Raw genomic sequence first — 4,796 nt, 5'->3', positions numbered from 1 at the left:
ATTCTCATGCCTCAACCTCCCTAGTAGCTGGGACTACAGGTGTATGCCACCAAGCCTGGCTAATTTTTGTATTTTTAGTAGAGATGGGGTTTTGCCATGTGGGCTAGGCTGGTCTCGAACTCCTGGCCTCAAGTGATCCACCCACCTCAGTCTTCCAGAGTGCAGGGTTATAGGCTTGAGCCACCCGGCTCAGCTCTTCCCCTGCCTTTTTTTTTAGGGACAGGGTCTCACTCTGTCACTCATACTGGAGTGCAATGGCCTGACCTTAGCCCATTGCAGCCTCAGTCTTCTGGGCACAATCTATCCTCCCACCTCAGTCTCACAAGTAGCTGGTACTATAGGTGCAGGCCACCATGCCTGGATAATGTAAACCTTTTTTTTTCTTGTAGAAACATGTTCTCCCAGCTACTCAAGAGGCTGAGGCATGAGAACTGCTTAAACCTGGGAGGTAGAGGTTGCAGCCGAGATCATGCCACTGCACTCCAACTCTTGGGTTCAAGTGATCCTCCCTCCTCAGCCTCCCAAAATGTTGAGATTACAGAGGTAAGCTACTGCTTGGCCCCCCACCTCACTTCTCTTTGAAATATTCCTGTAGTCAATCCCTGGGAGGCAGGCCACTATTCCCCATCTATAGATGAGAAAACCAAGGCTCAGAGATGGGAAGCTCTGGACCACACCTTACAATGCCTGGGGAGCAGCCCAGGGGAGATGGCAGGGAGGTGGAGAAGGAAGTGGTGGCGCACAGGGATAGTTGGCACAGGTATAGGAGGAGCAGGCCAGGCCAAGGAATCAGGAGGTGAGGGGGAGGAGGACGATGGCCTGAGGGTTCATGCCAGGAGGAGGGCTTCCCGCTCCAGCCAGCCTCAGGCAGTCACTGGAAAATCGGGTTTGGCAGCTTCAGCTATGGCTGCAGGACTGGAAGAAGGTCCAGGCTGCTCCTGGGAGGCAGCCTAGCATGGGCTCTTCCTCTAGCCCTGAGTTTCACCACCTGGCTAGTTGGGGGATAATTACTTTATAATTCTGTGGCCCTTTGGACTGTGAAGGGACCAGCTCTGGGCTAGAGGCAGGAGCCCGGAGCTTCAGTCCTGGTTCTGCCCCAAGCCCTGATCTGACCCTTGGAATGTCCTGGCCCCTCTCTTGGCCTTGTGGCTCTGCTCTAGAGAAACGGTTTCCCCAGACCCCAACTCCTGCCCCCCAGATTTTCCTGGGAGTCTGACTCAGGCACAGGAACACAGAGTCAATGGGTAAGGGCATGAACAGACAGCTCCTGGGGCGCCAGGCTGGAGGTCGCTTGTCACTAACAGGTCAATGGCCGGAAGCCCAGCTCCAACCCCACAATGCAACACCGGTCACCCCACCCTTACCAGTGCCCTCACCCACACCCCCACTTCCAGCTTCTGTTCCTTCCTCACCTCTGGGGAAGGCTGCAGGGCTCCCTAGGGAATTTCCCCTGGTTCCTCCACTGGCTCTCTGCCCAGTGCTTAACCCTCCTTCCCACACCTATCCATTCAGCCAGGCCAGTCTCCCACAAAATTTTCTCTCCCTGGACCCTGGGGCAGGGCAAGGAGGGAAGGAAGCTGGGTGGAAGGCCTGCAAAGGAGACTGCTTTTCCTGCTACCCTCAGGTACTGAAGCCCAAGTAAGAGTTTTCAGGACAGAGGGAGTAGACTGAGTGTTGGGCCCTAGGACTGGGCTTCCCTGGGTACTATCCCACCCCGTGAGCCTCGGGAGAGGTGGGAATGACCTTCCTCTGCACCGGTGTGGCCAGAGAAGAGAGCCTGGAGCTGAGACTTGCAGCTTCTAGAAAACAAACACAAAACCGAGGCCAAGAGAGTGCTGGCTACTATTACCAACAAAATGCATTAAACACAATTTTTAAAAATCATGGAATTCTAGATTCATGGAGTTCACAGTTACGGAATCTTAGCATCACAGAATTCTAGCATGGTAAAATCTGGGTTACAGAAACTTAGAAATTCAGAATTGTGGCATTACTGAGTTTCAGATGACAAAATTAGAATATCCTTGAAATGGCCATCTTGAGAAATCAATTGATGAAGCCCTTCTATTCAGATGGCTGTCTAAACTAGAGGATTTCCTGCTGGGGATGGGCAAAGGTGTCCGCACATGAACTCTGAGGGGAGGTAAGGAACCTGGGACACATCAGCTTAAACCAGGGAGGGCCGGGCGCGGTGGCTCACACCTGTAATCCCAGCACTTTGGGAGGCCGAGGCGGGCGGATCACCTGAGGTCAGGTGTCTCTACTAAAAATACAAAAATTAGCCGGGCGTGGTGCCTGTAATCCCAGCTACTCAGGAGGCTGAGACAAGAGAATCGCTTGAACCTGAGAGGCAGAAGTTGCAGTTAGCTGAGATTGTGCCACTGCACTCCAGCCTAGGGGACAAGAGCTAGACTTTGTCTCAAGCAAACAAACAAACAAAAACCAAACCAGGCAGAAGACAGACTTTGTCCATGAGAACACATTTCTGGTTCCTGAAGATGAGGGGCATGGGGCAGCAGGTGGGGATAGAGAAAGCAGAACTATACAAACAAAGACAACATAACCTAAAGAAAGAATCATCAAGTAGCATAATATGCTGACCCCAGCATCTCCAGCTTCCCCATAACTGGGGTTACCATCAGCCCAGGATATTTCTTTCCAAAGGTTAGTAAGACTCTTTATCATATTGGAATGGCAACTACCCATGTCTGGCTATCTTTTTTGGGAAGAAAGGTACCGAACAGAAAATACTCCATGCTTTTCTCGGGGTGGCTGGGAGGAATAGACTGTCTTCAAAGGTGCTAAGCCCTGAGCCACATGATGCACAGCAAAGCCACTCCGTGTGGTGGGGTTCAGAGCTCCCAGCAAGGCCCTGATAGCGTACCCTGTGGAGAGCACCTGGGTGGGGTGGTGCCTAGGGGAGCTGATCACCTCTGTAGAAGGAGCCAATCTGGAGGTAAAATTTGTATGGGGACCCTTGTCCAATCTTTGGGGCTGGTTATTCAGCAAACAACAGAGGTATTTGTCTAGCATTTCTGGGAAACTACTGCAAACTCAGGAACCCAGAAGGAGCAGTTCCAGGGAGAGGCAAATGCCAGGCCCTGCTGGGCATGGGAAATGGGGCAATGTCAGCTGAAGATCTTCTTGCTCAGCTGCCTGTCCTTGGATCCAGCTCAATACCTCAGCCCTGACCTCTACTCACACGACCATTTGCCTCCCTCTCCTTGCTTGCCTGCTGTTCTACCTACTTATACCTGCTGTGTGACCTTTGGCAAGTTCTATCCCATCTCTGGGCCTCAAATCTCCTTTGCTGTCTTTTGAAGTCTATAACTGGGTTTAAATGCAGCTTTTAGGATTGCATATTCTTGCTTTTGTCCAGAGAAGTTTTAGCTTCAGGTATCTCCACTCCCAGCTTCCAGAAAAAGTATCAGGCAGCTTCAGGGGAGAATGCAGGGAATAGGGAATAAAAATAATGCCCACATTTGATATCATAAATTTGTCAATACCTATGATGGGTGTTTTCATAAATCTTATGCCCACAACCACCACTCTTTGTGTATAAATCATTGCTCCCATTTTATAGATTAAGGAACAGAGGTCCAGGGAGGGTAGATAAGATGCCTAAGATCATCCAGTTAGGGAGTAACAGAACTGGAATCTCAACTAAGTCTGTCTAAATCTAAGGGCTGTGGTTTCAAATTAGCATTACTCCATGAGCCTTCAATAGGTAAAACGTGAGTCCATGGATGACAGTTTCAGGGAGAAGTGGTCCATGCAACCCTGAGAGGCAGTGAGTTCCATTCATAAGTGTGCAATAGGGGCTGACAGCTTCTCGTGCTGTGAAAAAAGCTGAACCAAGGTTCCTTCTATTTGGGAACTCTGGGTAGTCTCAGCTTAGATTGGAGATAACTGGGCTAAATTGGGGGTGAGGAGGTTGGAGTGCAGAGTGGGGTGGTCCTGAACTGGTCTTCAGGGAGTTGAGGGTGAGGGGCTATGCCACTGTTCCTGGAGACAATGGGTTGAGGAGGGGGTGTAAAGGGGGCTTCTTCACTTTTTGGGATGGGCCAGTTCCCCCTCCCCACCATCCCTAGCTGGAGCTGGTTGTCAGGCATCCAGAGCCAGGGGCAGGGGGACTTTCCAGCTGGGATAGCATCATGATGTGTTGACACCAGATTCACTGCCTTGAGGTTCCCAGCAATCTTGCACAATTGCCTCAGTTAACTGATGATCCAAGGGAGGTGGGAGGATTTCAGATCCCCGATTCCAGCCTGGCCTTGCCCTGCCCAAGGTTGGGTTATGCTAAGGAGGCTAGACAATTCAGCCACTGACTGATAGGGTCACTGGCTCATAGGGACAGGGATAGAGGCAGCCCTGGGGGTCATCTCATTTAGCTCCCTCAATGGAAGGGTGAAGAAGGAGTCTGAGGTCCAGAGACGGAATAGGTCCTGCCAAGGGTTACACAGAACCACTGCTGTCCCCAACACTCCCCTTGGCACCGATGACACAGAACTGAATGAGTCCTGGTCCTTGTTCTTGAGAGCTTGCAGCCTAATGGAGAAAACAGATTTAGTAGCCACACCGAGAAAAATGTTAGGACTAAAAGAGAGGCTCGGACTTTGTACACTAAGAGCTTAGAGAAGTAGGGACACAGACCCCCTAGAGGCGCCACAGAAGATGCCATAGGTACCTTTTTTAAAAATTTAATTGAGTTTAATTTATCGATTTTTTTGAAATGGAGTCTTGCTCTGTAGCCCAGATTGGAGTGCAGTGGTGTGATCTAGGCTTACTGCAACCTC

The 4,796-nt window shown here is 50.7% G+C and overlaps 1 protein-coding gene across 1 annotated transcript in view; it reads left to right on the top strand.

Annotated features, from left to right (window-relative positions):
* The window catches only part of PIK3R3 (phosphoinositide-3-kinase, regulatory subunit 3 (gamma)), a 153,273-nt gene that overhangs the window by 7,246 nt on the left and 141,231 nt on the right, over positions 1-4,796 (top strand). The gene's annotated exons all lie outside the window — the stretch shown is intronic.

This window comes from Colobus angolensis, unplaced genomic scaffold (assembly GCF_000951035.1).
Source record: "Colobus angolensis palliatus isolate OR3802 unplaced genomic scaffold, Cang.pa_1.0 Scaffold106, whole genome shotgun sequence".
In the NCBI taxonomy this organism is placed as follows: domain Eukaryota; kingdom Metazoa; phylum Chordata; class Mammalia; order Primates; family Cercopithecidae; genus Colobus; species Colobus angolensis.
The sequence above is the reverse complement of the archived record's forward strand: the minus strand, read 5'-3'. Positions and strand labels throughout refer to the sequence as shown.